General features: G+C 42.5%; 1 pseudogene; it reads right to left on the bottom strand.

The window, feature by feature from the left end:
* Positions 1-10172: 10172 nt before the first annotated feature.
* On the bottom strand, positions 10173-14269 carry LOC130867509 (olfactory receptor 2A12-like; annotated as a pseudogene).
* Between the last annotated feature and the right edge of the window lie 1462 nt (positions 14270-15731).

Consider the following 15731-nt stretch of genomic DNA (forward strand, 5'->3'; position numbering starts at 1 on the left):
CTGCGCACCGAGAAAAGAGAGGACACTTGATATTTAAGACAGCAGCAAGTGGGAGAGATGACTTAGAAGTTGAGCTTGTAACTGCTCTTTTGAAAGACTAGAGTTGAGTTCCCAGCGGGCATGTCTGGCAACCTCACAACCACCTGGAACTCCAAGTCCAAGGGAGATTTTCCCCTCTTCTGGCCTCTTGGGGTGCTGGCGCGAATGTATCATACACACGCATGTATACAAGACAGCAGCAATGGCAGAAGAGATAGCTGGACCCAGCCAGGTATCAGTGCAGATTCTAAAGTCACCTTCCCAGGTCACTGCCCCGACCATGCCACTAAGACTACACCCTTTGTGCACTTGTTTCTTTACCAGCCACGAGGGTGAGGACATTCTTACCATTGATGTCCCTGTATATATCTGTAGTTTTCACTTTGGGTGGTAGAGGCAGGAGCATCAAAAGTTCAGAGTCATCCTTAGCTGTAACAAGTTTGAGGTTAGTTTGGGTTAGATAAAACAGGACCTTAGGGAGAAACAAGATGGGCTTGCTGGGCATAGCAGCTGTCCTGGAACTCACTTTGTAGACCAGGCTAGCCTTGAACTCAGAGATCTGTCAGCCTCTGCCTCCCGAGCTGAGGCTAAAGGTGTGTGCCACTACTGCCTGGCAGGTGCTATACAATTTCACTGGAAAATGTGGTTTATTCCTAATTTGTGCCAGGATATTGGGGAAATAGTATCACAAAACTAAGCTAAGCAGTTCCTAGGCATTGGTAAAAAGACAGACAGTCAACAGGCAATTGATACACAGCTTGGTGAGAGGTTTGTGATCTAGGGCACTGCGGGAGTCAGAAGAAAAGCACCCAACCTACACTTGAAAGACCCCCGGGGTCTGGATTTATCCTGGTCTTTCACACTCACAGTGCAAAGAAGGATTCCCAAAGAAGTGCTGTCAAGAAGCTGAAGAGTTGGCTCAGTGGTTAAGAGTACTTGCTGCTCTCAAAGAGGACCTGGGATGGTTCCTAGCACTTAGTGCCAGCCCACAACTGCCCATACTTCCAGTTCCAGGCAATCCAGCACTGTCTTCTGGCCGTCATGGGCACTGCACGTGCATGGTGGACTTACATACTTGCTGGCAAAGACACTCATACACATAAACATTTAAAATTAATTAATTAAAAAAGAAAGAAGGAGATGGTGTTATGACTCTAAGATATTTGTTTGCTTTGTCCTATTCCAGTGTGTTTTCATTGTATCTTTTATTATTATTTTTAGATGCCTGTTTGTTTTCTTTTCTTTCTTTTTTTTAAATTTTCATGTATTTATTTATTTATTGAGACAGGGTTTCTCTGTGTTGCCTTAGCTCTCCATGACTGTCCTGAAACTCGCTCTGCAGACAGGATGGCCTCAAACTCACTGACATTTACCTGCCTCTGCTTTCAAAGCACTGGAATTAAAGGTGTGTGCCACCACCCCCTGATTGCCTGTTTTCTAATGGGAGTGGTGTAGAATTGGATGGGAAGAGAGATGAGGAGGATCTGGGAGAAGTTGGTGAACTCAGAAGTCATAACCAAAATATATTGTATGAAAAAAATCTATTTTATTTTATTTTTGGTTTTCCGAGACAGGGTTTCTCTGTGTAACAGCCCTGGCTGTCCGGTACTCACTCTGGAGCCCAGGCTGGCCTCAAACTCACAGAGATCCGCCTGCCTCTGCCTCCCGCGTGCTGGGATTAAAGTGCCAACACTGCCCAGCTGAAAAAAAAATCTATTTTAGATAAAAGAAAAATAGAATTAATTAATTAAAAAAGAGAATAAAGAGATTGTGTACTAACTCTAAGACACACAGGATAAGAGTAAGCCAGATGGTCTACGGCCATACCACCCTGAACGCGTGCGATCTCGTCCTTGTCTGATCTCGGAAGCTAAGCAGGGTCTGGCCTGGTTAGTACTTGGATGGGAAGAGTAAACCAGATGACTAGAAGGGGAAGTAACATTTTCCTGTCACAAACAACTGAATTGACTAAGGCCTGGACAGAGATCCAGCAGTTTGGGCTGATTGAAAGGTTGAAGAGGTGAAGAGGAGGTGAAACTGTTATGAGCACATATGAAAGGGATTGTTTGGTTCCGCTGATTAAAACGGAAGAACCAAAGAAGACAGCGCAGACAGTGGCAGTTTCAACACTTCTTAGGTATCTTTTCAACACACACACACACACACACACACACACACACACACACACACACCTTTAGTTGGTTCCATTGCACAAGACACATGCTCAGGAATTGGTAATTAGTTTTCTACTCTGTTTCTCTACCAGAGAGGCTACTCGGGTTCATTTTAGCCAGAGAATGTTGTAGTAGTCACGCTGTGGCCAGGATCTGCCCCAAATCTCAATAGAATTGAATTTTTTGTTTTCCACAAAACCCACTTTTGCTTCAAGTGACAGACACTTTGGGACGTATCTTTTCCACGTGATGATTCAGTGGTGTCTGCTACTTTGATTTTGTGACGCCAACTCCTCTAGATATTCTTTTATTAAATGGACATTGGTGTTTTACCATGGGTGTCGGGTTCCTCGAAACTGGAATTATAGACAGTTGTGAGCTGCCATGTGGGTGCTGAGAATTGAACCTGGGTCCTCTGGAAGAAAAGCCAGTGTTCTTAACTACTGAGCCATCTCTCCAGCCTCTCTCCATATAGTCCATAAGGGACTGTGAAAGCAGGAAGAGAAACTGACGGCAGCGCTAAGACAATATTCTAGTCACAGAAGCATCATCTGCAGCTCGGTCAGTGACAAAGCAATTGCCTGGTATAGACGAGGCCCTGTTTTGTCCCCAGTATCTAAAAGGACAGGAAATAGATGTGTGTCTGTGGTTTTTTTTTTTAGACAGGGTTTCTTTGTATAACACTGCCTGTTCTGAAACTCATACTGTAGACCAGGCTGACCTCAAACTCAGAGATCCACCTGCCTCTGCCTCCTCAGTGCTGGGATTAAAGGCGTGTGCTGCTGCCACAGCCACCCATGATCAACATTTTGAGGGCCCACCAAAGACTTTTCCACAGCAGCTGTACCATGTTGCAATATCGTCAATACAGCACGTGTCCCGGTTTCTACATTGTCCCCAAGTGTTATTGCCTGTGTCTTGTGTTATCTTAGTAGGTGTGAAAGAGACTCCTGTTTTTAATATGCTTCCTCCGTGACTGGTGATATTGAACATCTTCTCCTGTGCTCACTGGCCTTTTGCTTATCATCTTTGGAGAATTATCTATCCAGTTCCTTTGCTAATCAAAACTATTTCCAGAGTAAAATATAGAGAACTAGAGGTTATCATTCCAAGCCTCCCAAGGGTGCAGTCCAGTGGGCATTCACATCACTGTGCGGCAATCAGAGCTCATCCCCAGGACTCCTTTCATCACGCCAGACCGACACTGTACTCAGTAAGTAAATCTCCCTCCTCCACCCCTGCCAACCATCATTCTCCGCTCTTTATGAATACAGCTGCTCTTGGTACCGCACACAGCAGCTGCAATCCTGTCTGTGTTTGAGGACCAGCTTTGCAAGCCTGCAGAAGAAGGGTATTGAAATTTTGCCGGAGGTTGCATTGAATTGTAGATCAGTTCCGAAGTCGTTCCCATCTTAACACTGGTAAATCTTTTGCACTTTGAACTCAGATGCCTTTGCATGGGTTTAGGTCTTTAATCTCTTTAGAACATAATGAACCTTTAGAGCACAAGCTTTGCATCTTTCCTGGTAAATCCCTTCCTCAGAATACGCAAAGGATAATGATTTCATTATCTTTCTGTGGATTTTGTATTGTTACTGTAACCTTTGGAGTAAGTAGTTTTTAATAAGAAACCACTGTGATCAACCTCTGAGTTTACAATCAGATGTTGTGACTCTTTTCCTGGTGTGAACAGGGGCAGCCGGGACACGAACAAGCAGCCTCCGTCTACACTTCCCAGTTGTTGTTTTCAGAGATTCCAATCTTTTCCAATGGCCCACACAGTACTGAAGCTTAAAAACTGAAATATCCCAATTACTATGTTTGGTAATGTGTAAACAATTGACTTCACTAATGAACTTAACATTATCATAAAGATTCCAAACCAATCCCATCCTATTAGAGGAAGGTGGATGTAAAACTTTGGTTGTCTCTAGAACTTGTCCACCTGGCAAATATAAAATTTTAAAGGGTGTGGGGCCAGGGAGATAGATGAGTTTGTAAACTGTTTGCTATAAAAGCATGCGGGCCAGTGTTCACATCCGCAGAAGCCATTAAAAAGTCTGGGAATCTGGGGATGCCAGGTGATGGTGGTGATGTGCGTCTTTAATCCCAGCCACTCAGGAGGCAGAGACAGTGGATCTCTGAGTTCAAAGCCAGCCTTATCTACAAAGCAAGTTTCAGGACAGCATGGGCTACACTGAGAAACCCTGTCTCAAAAAAATAAGAAAGAAAGGAGAAAGGAAGAAAAAAAAGAAAAGAAGGAAGGAAAAGAAACAGGCATCTACAATTAATAAAATAAGATAAAACAGTTTTGTGCCTTCCTTTTTCTATAGTTTCTGGGGGTCAAATTCAGATCCTTGTGCTTGTGAGGCAAGTCCTTGACTGTCTGACACAATGGTATGCACTTGTGCTTCCAGTACTGCGGAAACAGGCAGAGAAGATTCCTAGGGCCTGATCCCAGCCTGCCTAAGCTAATTGAAGTTCCAAGCCAATGAGAGACCCTGACTCAAAAAGCAAGCTAGATGGCTTGTGAACACTAGAGGTTATCTATCCTCTGGGCTCCACAAGCACACATGTGTATCTCACCCATACATATACCTTCATAGACAATAACATACATACAAAATAGCAAAAGAAACCTTAAAAGAGAATCTACTAGTGAATGTGAAAGTCTTAATAAAAAGAGCCAAAGACCAGTTAATAAAAAGAAATAACAAAGATTGGAACTAATGTTATAAACTGAAAACTAATAGAAAGAAATACAAAAGAATAATGAAAAATATTTGGCTCTCTGGAATGATTAACAAGATTTATAAACCATTACCCTAAGTAGCCAAGAGACAAGGAGGAAAGACCCAAATTGACGAGGGGGGCTTTACAAGAGATAACAATGCACTCCAAAGAGTCAGAGATTATGCTGAAAATGTAAGCTCTAAAACAATGGAAAACTAAGAAAACTGATAAATGTCTACATCCGTATGGTTTACCAAAATTGAACAAAGGGGACATTGAAATACTAAACAGATAATAACTCTGTAGATCTAATAAAATGGTAATTTAAAAAGAAAAGCAACACTTCCAATTCATTCATAAGAGTAATGAGGCAGATCTTCACTATATTAAAGTACTAAGGCCAAAGAAAGAAAAAGAAGGGATATAAATAGGGAGCAAAGAAGCCAAATTATCTGTTTATAGATATTAGTAACTTATACTTAGGAGCTATAGAGACTCCAACAAAATGCTATTGGAAATGGGCAGATACAGTAAGTATCAGAACACAAAACATAAACTATCAGTAGCTTTGTAATCTACCCATAGAAAACAAGAAAACAACCCTATTTATAATAACCTCAAAATGAGTGAAACATAGAAAGAACAAACAGCTAAGCATGGTGGCACATACCTTTAATCCCGGCACTTGGGAGGGCAGAGGCGGGGAAATCTCTGTGAGTTTAAGGCCAGCTTGGCCTATAGAATGAGTTCCAGGACAGTCAGGGCTGTTTATTACACAGAGAAGCCCTGTCTCAAAAAAGAAAAAAAACTGAAAAGGAAGAATAAATGTTGCCAAGCAGGATACTGAACTCTACAGTGCAGAAAATGATGGCAAGAGGAGCTGGATGGGCTTCTTCTCCATGATCAGAGATCAACAGAACGGATAGTGTGCCAATGTGTTGTGGGAGCTGCGGGCTGTGTTCCTGCCGCCCCAGCTCCTGGTTGCCTGGCTAGCTTATGCCCTGAAATAACAACACACAAACTGTATTCTTTTAAACACTGCTTGGCCCATTAGCTCTAGCCCTTACTGGCTAATTCTCATATCCTGATCAACCCATCTCTAATAATCTGTGTAGCATCAGTCTTACCAGGAAAGATTCAGCATGCCTGACCTGGCAGCTTGCTTCATTGTGTCTGCCTCTGAGAGGAGCTGCCCTGCATCTGAGCTCACTTCCTCTTCCTCCCAGCATTCTGTTCTGTTTACTCCACCCACATATGTTCTAACCTATCAGGCCAAGCAGTTTCTTTATTAATTAAGCAATAGCCTTCCTCCATCATATAGTAAGCTGTGTTTCAGAGTTCTGCCGAGGTCACAGGAGGATAGGCGAGTTTGGAGGTGGAATGGTGCTAGTAGTTTGCAGGATATGGTGGATTGGGTTGGGTAACTGGGGAAGCCTATCTGCAGGGAACTTTCCTGCTGGCTAGATAGAAAAGCCAAGGGAGTTGGAGGAGAGGCCTGGGGTTTTGTCCCACTGTGGAGGTCCTAGAGAGTGGAATGTCCCACCATATGGCTGTTCACTCACTTCTTAAGTTCCCTCAGTATTGAAGCAAGCTGTGTTTCAGAGTTCCACTGAGGTTGCAGGAGAATAGATGAGTTTGGCGCTGGGGTGGGATGTAACTTGGAGGGTCTGGAGGATGGGGTTGGATAATGGGGAACCTACCTGCAGGAAACTCTCCTGCTGGCTTGCTAGAAAAGCCAAGGGGGTTGGAGTAGGGGCCTGGGGTTTTGTCCCACTGTGGAGGTCCTCGAGAGTGGGGTGTCCTGCCATGTAGCTATTCACTCCTCAGTATAACTTTATACCACGTTTTAAATAAAAATTGTTTTAAGACATATAAATGAAAGTTATTAAGGTGTGTGTACCTACAAGTTATAAAAATCTGAGGACAAACACAAATTATCAATTTTTTCTCCCTCATTGTGCTGCCATTCATAGTCATGACATTATCAATAAAATGCTAATAAGCTATTAATCTAACTCTTGAAGAGTATTATACTGCAAAGTCAACATTTTAAATTCTTTTTGGTCATTTTCTAAAGATACTTTTCATCATGCGAAAACATTTATCACAGTCATTTTGGCATAAATATGTTGTTGTTTATACAATGTATGTGTCTAAAACTTATTTTTTACAAACTCAAAGAATTCTTATGAGTTCCAGGGAGTTGAATTGAAAGATTCACTTTAAAGAGGTCAGATACTCCCATCTCTCAATTTCCTGCTCTGATACACTCTTCCTCAGTTACCAGAACCCAAAGAAAAAATTTTTTTCTTCCTATACTTAACCTTGTCCTCTGCTCTGCCAACACCCCGCCAGGTCCAAAAGACACACCACAAATCCTGGACAGGATTGAAGCAACCAGATACCCCAGGACATGACCAGCACCCAGCTTTCTCAGGGTTTCCCAAGACTCTGACATTCATAAATCAGCAGGAAGTAGTCTTCAGTACTCAATGCCCTAACCCCCTTAACCTGCTATGCCTAACTCCTTGCCTTTTTATTACAAGAGAAAGATGAGAATGTTATAATTCTGCAGGCCTTCCCTGTCACCTGAGTACTCTGTCCCTTTAAGAGTAAGTTCTGCCCACCCCCAATCTCCCCCTTTCCACCAAGGCAAGCTGATCTGGTCCTCCTCTCCTCTCTCTCTTTCTGTCCTTCCTTCTTCTGAAGACTATCCCCCTTCCTCCCTACCCTCCCCCCTCGATAGATAGATAAATATAGAGATATAGATACAGATATAGATATATTTCTCTCTTCCATCCATAATCCCCTTACCCTTATGGCTTTCTCAATTCCCATAAATAAACTCTGTACCCAAGTTCACTCCACAAGGCGTATCTGTGTGTCACACACGCCACAGTCTCCCACCCACTACCAGACCTGCCGGGTTTCTGCTGCCTTAAATCTTTCATCCTTGTGAGTTATAATCCAGTTCTTTTTTATGGGATCATTATGTGGAATGTGGAGGGGGTTCAATCGTACACCAGCATTCTCTCATGCAAGGCAAACAGTAGAATGTTAGCTGCCCATCTGGTTCTGGTTCTAGTTCTGGTTCTGTTTGCATAATTTTGTTTATTTCCCATGGAAAGTTTTGTTGGTTTTATTGGAAACTTTTATCTGTACTTTCTGGTGTGTCCATATATTTTGCTGCATTGTTTGTCTTGTTGGAAAGTTTTGCCTGTTTGCTTATTACAAAAGTTATTCCTCCCTGTTTCATTGGGAAGTTTGGTCTGTCTGTATTTTCTGGTGTGTCCCTTAAGTTTGGTTACAACCATGGCACGGAGACAGAAATAGGTAAGATGTTTTTGCTCTGTCTGTGCAACAGTCACAAGGCTGCTTTATCACCAGGGCTCAGAATTTATCTCTGAGCTCGCTGGTCACTGGATTCTGGTTAGCGGGACGTCAGATGTCTTTTTGGTGTAGATAATGTTAAAGGAGGCTGGTTCTATGTTGGGGATTATAGACCCCCCAGACTCTAAATTTCCTGCAAACACCTTGTTTTTTCCTATGCTTGCAGCTGCTCTGAGCCAAACAACTTATTTTTCTGTGCTTGCAGATGCTCTGAGCACGAAACAGGGGAGTGGTTTGTGGTGGGTTTGCAGCTGAAATTTCCGAAAGCAAGGACATGGTAATTGGTCAGGGAAGGCACTATATAAGCTTCCCTGGAGCACACTAAAGTTGGTATTCTTGGAAAATTCAAGGATAACCTATATCTCTGTCTCTGTGTGTGCATGTTCCAGTCTCTGGCACCTTGCCTGGCTCGCAAATCATACTGTAGATTGCAGAGCAGACGTTAAGTTACAGATCTAGAGTTAAATCATGGCTCTTACTTCATGAGACCCAGGCATATTTAAAAGTTTTTGCTATATCTGGTGTCAGTTGACCCACCTGGCAAAGTGACAAGGAAAAAAAGCAAAGCAGAATATCCAAAATATTAGATTTAGTTTATATGAAAATTTTGTACCTCAAGATTTATATCTGTGAGTTCAAGGCCAGCCTGTTTTACAGCATCAGTTCCAGGACAGACTCCAAAAGCTACAGAGAAACCTTGTCTTGAAAAACCAAATAAGAAAACGAAAGAAAGAAAAAGAAGGTAAAGAATGAAGAAGAGAAGATGGAGAAGTACTCAAAAGATTCTTAAAAAGAATTATTGTTAAAGACTCCTACAAGAAAACAGACTGCTCAACAGAACATCACGTGATATATAAAGTGTAAACACCCACACCCTGAATCACAGAGGGATTTTCTGATTGACTACTGTGTAGATGATAGGAAAATGATGCCCACCACCAAAGTGTAGGAAATGAGGCAGCAGAAAGCAGGCAAAGGTGATACCTGCCCTCGGATGCTACTGCCACTTGCAGAAGTACTTGGAAATGTTGTGATGAAATCCAGAGCCCTTAATTTCTAATCTTGTGTTATGTGACACACACTGCAGAGTTCAACATGTTTATCTATAGACCACATTGAATTTATGTATAAACTTTGGTCTCTGGCCTGTACCAATTTTATTTTTCATATTTTAATTTTCATAATGGCAGCCTTGATGTACTACCTAGCACATAGCACCTCAGCCTCTGCTGTTTCCATTATAATGTCTCTAACAGCATGTTTCCTGATGGTTTACAGGCATGCTGTTGCCATCTGTGAGTATACATCAGGCTACATCCCTCCTGTTACTCACTCACTTCTCTATACTGGAACTATAGATACCAGACTACAGTCAAATGACTTATGTTGCTTCTCTGTGGAAGAAAATATTTCCATCTTCTTGCTGTCAGGCTGGACCATGATGCTTTTATTGGCAGAAGAATGTATGCAAAGGCACTGGTCATTACTGGGAAGCTGACACATCATGGGGTTTATCCACTCTTTTCCTTCTGATATAGAATGCACTGGATACAGGAATTCTCCTTCAGGATGGATCTAGCTACACAAGATTACTCCCCAGCTACAACTAACAAATGTGATCAATAAGCAAGTCTTTCTACTTATAACCACAACCACAAAGATTACTGAGATGTTTTCACTTAAACTGTACTGTAAGCTATTCATTAAGACTGTCATCTCCGTTTCAAGAATATTGTCCCCAGTTATTAAATAGCTATATTGGATTCAATGCTCAGTGTTGTTTACGTACCATAACTAGACTGTCTCTGTCTTAAATATTGAGCATTTATCCAATGTTTACCTAAGATTCAACAATCCACCTACCATATCTATCATCTTGAGAAATGCTCTCTTGATGTCTCTGTTCCTTAGGCTGTAGACCATGGGGTTGAGCAGGGCTGAGAAGACATTATAAAAGAGTGAGATCTGCTTGTCATGCTCGGGGGAATAGCTGGAGTTGGGCCTTAGGTAGATGTAAGTGGCTGGACCGTAGAAGAGTGTGACCACAGTCAGGTGGGAGGCACAGGTAGAGAAAGCCTTGGAGCGGCCCTGGGTGGACTTGATCTTGAAAATAGCCATGGCAATATGAATATAAGAGGCGACAATGAGGGAGATTGGGACAACATTTATGAAGAAACTCATGGCTAGATCCACTATTTCAATAAGATGAGTGTCCATGCAGGCCAAACTACGTACTGAAGATCCTTCACAGAAATAATGGTTAACCATGTTAGGGCCACAGTATGGAAGCCTCATGGTGAAGAAGGTGTGTATCAGAGAGAAGAAGAAACCACAGACCCAGGTTCCAGCTGCCAACCATATGCACAAGTCCCAGGTGAGGATGACAGTATAACTCAATTGGTAGCAAATTGCCACATACCAGTAGGTCATAAGCCATGACCACAAAGAGGATGCACTCTGTGATTGCCAATGCACCAAACATATACGTCTGAAGCCAACGTCCAGCAAAGGAGATGGTCTGGGATTTAGCAAGATGTACCAACATCTGGGGAATAGTGGTGGTGACATAGCCCATATCCAACAGGGCAAGATTACAGAGGAAGAAGTACATGGGAGTGTGCAGATGTGTGTCCAGGCACATCAGTAGGATGATGAGCCCATTGCCCAGGACTGAGCTCAGCTAGATGAGAAGGAACACAATGAACAGGGTGTTGTTTGTCATAGGGTCCCTGGAGAAGTCAAGCAGGATAAACTCAGAAACCCAGCTTTGGTTCTGTCTTGGAATTATCCAAATCACTGGGCCTGTAAGAGAATCATATTTAACAACATGTTACTGGATAGATGGTAGGCCAGCAAGATGGCATCTACAGAGGTAGGAAGGCTGGAGTATTTATTCCAAGCACACTGCTCAGTTTCTGTGCACTCTTCCCAACTTACCCAAGTTATGTGACCTCTTCATGCCTCAGTCTCTTCATCTATAAAATGAGGCTGATGACACTCATGTCTGGCATTATTGTGAATATCTAAAGTAGCTCACAGAGCTCCTAGAAACACCATGTAACACATTACATGTTGTATGAACGTTTACTCTCTCATACCAGGGATTCCCATTGTGAGAAGCTACCTACACCAGTTGAAATGACAAAGACTGGGTTCAACAGAGAGACCCTGCCTCAATGAATAAGACGGAGGGAAACTGAGGGAAAACCCCATGTTAGTCTGGTGTGAGAGGTCCTTCTCTCCATGTTCAGCTTGCATTGGTTAATGAATAAAGAAACAGCCTTGGCCTGATAGGGCACAACTTAGGTAGGCATAGAAGAGAGAACTGAATTCTGGGAGGAAGAAAGCAGAGTCGGAGAGACACCATGGACCCACTGCTGGGGATAGATGTTTTGAGACTTTGCTTGTAGGCCACAAACTCATGGAGATATACAGATTAATAGAAATGAGTTAAACTAATATGTAAGAGTTAGCTAATAAGAAGTTAGAACTAATGAGCCAAGCAATGATTTAATTAATATAGTTTCTGTGTGGTTATTTCAGGGCTAAGCTAGCTGGGTGGCTGGGATGAACAAGCGGGCCCTAATCTTACACCAGTCTCTTAACCCGCTACACACAGAGACATGTATGCACACAGATATATGCAGAAGAGAGAATAAACAAATGGGTGAAGGTAACAGAACACAGCAGACACAGACCCATGCACACATTGCCTTATGACTGATGACATAAGGTCACACTACAATGCACCTGGGACTTGCTAGCCATGCAGATAAGCTGCTATTCATGTGATAGATCTGTCTTTTAAACCCTACCTCCTGCTGCACCCACACAAAAACAATTCAAGGTGTACCATAGATTTAACTACTAAGTGTAAAACAACCAGATTTTTAAAGTCAAACCATAAAAATATCTTTATCCTTTTTGGGGATAAAGAAAAAAATTCTTTAAAAATTATGGAGAAGTACTTACAGAGAGAGAAGAGTGGCATGCAAGAATGAATTAAAAAGAAGTATGCTAAGAATTAAAAATTAAACTTGTACATAAACATGAAAGCAGCCTTCCCAACAGAATAATAGAAAAGAAGTTAGAACATTCACAAAGGAGTCTATCTAAATGAGCCTGACTGAGCATAAAAGCACTCAGAACCATTGCTCACAGTGTCAATGCCCACTCCCACTGTCCTAATCTCTGAAGCTCCCATCACCTCCTGCCTGTTGGGGGAATTGCTGATAACACCGTGGACCACAAGTTTGTATTTGAGTTCATTACATAAAATTAACCCTGTGTCAAGAGATTGAGTCATCAACTACTTGATGTAAAGTAAGCATAGGGCAGCAGAAGGTATCTGGAAGAAACAGAGAGATGCACAGGAAGTAGTAGGGAGGGATTTTAAAGTGATGAAGGTTTTTGTTTGGCAGAGCAGAAGAATGTTCCTTTCAGAGATGCAAGTGAGGAGAGAAGTTAGTAAGCTAGGTGCTACTCAACCTCTCTGAACTATCAGGCTTTCACCCCAGTCTTCGAACCTTGAATCTTATTTATGAATATAACCATAGAGATTTAAAGCTGGCTTCAGTGGCAGGAGCAGATCCAGTGACTGCAGGAAGAGAATTCCCACCAGGCTGTGGAATGAGTGTCCAGGCCTCTGCCAGAGATGCAGGAAAGTAACTGTGGAGTCACGGTTGCTAGCTGAAATAGCAGCAGATTAAGGTGCAGTCACTGTGCCGAGGATAAACAATGTTTGACGCCCAATGTGGGTCATAACCATGTAGACTCAGAAGTCAAGACAGCTAGATCTGCCACAGCTGCTGCCTGGCATTCTCTGCAGGAACATTCACAGCAGGGGGACAGCTGCTTGCTAGGACTCTGAAAACAGGTTACAGCTTGAAAGTTACAGAAGGGGCTTGAGTTTACCACAGACACCATGGAAAAACTGAGAAGTCAAAAGATTTGGTGAGATACCTGGAAAGTCCTTTAGGAGAGTGAATATCACAATGCAGGTGATAGGGCCCACAATGTATAGTTCTATTATAGATGGTTTGAAAGTGAAAATTTTAAATGATAGGATAAATGATTTATCTGGGATTGACTTAATGTTGATGGTAGTTAATATCATCTTAGTAATTGCTATTTTATCCTTTAAAAGTGGTTTGATAACCATATCAAATATAATTTGACTGATGATATACAAGCCTTAGAAAGACTTATCATTGATAAAATACAAACTTTAGAAAGACTTACTTACTGCTGATGAGATATAAACCTTAGAAAGAGTCATCAATGAAAATAAGAAAATTTTCACTGCTAACATAAAGGCTTTAGAAAGACCTACTAATGAAAATAAGAAAAATACTCAGACACAGCACAGAAATTTAGATCAGAAACTAATGCCCCATTACATTATGAAACTGAAAAGGAGCAGCCTCAGGTTATTACAAAACCAACCTTAATTTATCCAGTTACTATACAAGAATGAATACCAGATGATAGGCAGACACAGGGATATGCAGAAGTTAACTGGAATCCAGTAGAGATGCTATATTTGAAGAGATGAAAGGAAGCAGTCATTTCATACGGTACATATTCATCTTTCATGAAGCACATGTTAAATTAATGAACAACAAGGAACATAACTATTCCACAGACTGAAAATATTTAGTTACAGAAGTATTAGAAGGGGCTGCAGTTACAATGGAATAAATGGTGGAGAGAGGAAGCTAGGATCATAGAACAATAAAGGGTAATAAGATTTCACAAGACCAGACGACTAGAGAAGGGGCTGACAGGTGTCTGCAGAGACTGCCATCCCCTCCACTCAACACCTGTATCCTCTCCTGTTGAGGACACCTCTGGTGAGGATTCAGATTAAACAGAAACATCTTACCGTTCTTTCCATTTCTAAGAAGGCTACCCACAGATCTCTCCACACTCATCCTCTCCAATTACACATCGTGACTCTGCTTCTTCCCAGAGGGAGCATTGGCTGTATTGGTCCATGGGAATAGAGGGAGCAGAAGCGGGGAACAGGGTTCCTCTGGCAATGGATACAATAGAGACAGCTCTCCGGGAGACAGACTTCAGTGAATCACCTCGGCTTTATTCCAGAGCGTAAGAATTATATGAGAATAAAAATCCTGGGGACAATCCCAAATTTGCATTAAGTGGTACAATCCTATCATAAGGCAGCAGGGTCCTATAGCAGAGTTACTAGTACAAGTCTTAGTCACCATGTGTGCAGCAGGGGAGGCTTCAGCAAGGATCTGTACCAAGAGTCATGCTAAAGATAAATCAGGCATCTAGACTTTGAGACAGCTTTTAGATAGGGTAGTCGTCCAGGCGCAGAGATATTCTCCAGATATCAGCAGGTAAAGAGCAGAAAATCTCATTGTGGAGAGTCCAGGAGTCCCATGCCTTCAAGCTTTGGATAAAAAGCTGAGAGGCCATGATAGACAGCACCTTTGATCAGTCAGCAAGGCCTCTCAACAATTATATTCCATGGATATTCATGGCCATGTAACCAACCTATGATATTTTGTTTATGATCTAACAAATAAAGCTTGCCTAAAGATCAGAGTGCAGAGCTAGCTCATGCACCATGGATAGATCCTGGTCCTACCGCCATGGGTCTCACAGACAGTGCAAGTTTCACCACTATCTCCCACATATTGAGGACCAGGTCCGATCCCATGCAGTCTGCACAGCTGTCAGTCTAGGGTTCGTGAGCTCCTGTGAGCTTGGTTCAGCTGTCTCTGTAGATTTCTCCCTTGTGGCGTACCACACCCATCTGTGCTCTAGGCACCACCGTTCAGTTCGTGAACTGGGCAAGGGGCTGGAGATTGAAACACAAAGACGCACAGATAGAGAGAGACAGGTCATCCTTGATGCCAGAATGCCCCAAGAATTCCCCCTTTATTGTGTTCAGGGGCAGCTTTAGCCATGCCCCAGCCAAACTCACCAGAAACCACTCTCCTGCCATCAGGAACTCTAACTGCAGTTAGTTTCTCAGAGCAGCTGTAGGCACTCAGATCAGGGGAAAACAAGTTGTTTCAGGATCTGGGTGTTCACAGCTCCCAAGACTCCCTCATGATCTTTACCTCCCTTGCTCATGTATTACCTCCTCCCTCTCTTCAGTTGGATTTCTGGAGCTTGGTGTGGTGGTTGGTTGTGGATCTCTGCATCTTGTTCTGTTAGTTGCTGGATGAAGGCTCTATGATGTTAGTGGTGGTATTCACCCATCTGATCAGAGGGAAAGTTCAGTTCAGGCACCCACCCCACTATTGATAGGACTCTTATTTGGGGTCATTGTTGTGGATTTGGGGGAATTTCCCTAGCACCAGGTTTCTTTCTAACCCCATAGTGGCTCTATCAAGATCTCCCTTTCATTGCTCTCCCACT

Source organism: Chionomys nivalis, chromosome X (assembly GCF_950005125.1).
Source record: "Chionomys nivalis chromosome X, mChiNiv1.1, whole genome shotgun sequence".
Classification (NCBI taxonomy): domain Eukaryota; kingdom Metazoa; phylum Chordata; class Mammalia; order Rodentia; family Cricetidae; genus Chionomys; species Chionomys nivalis.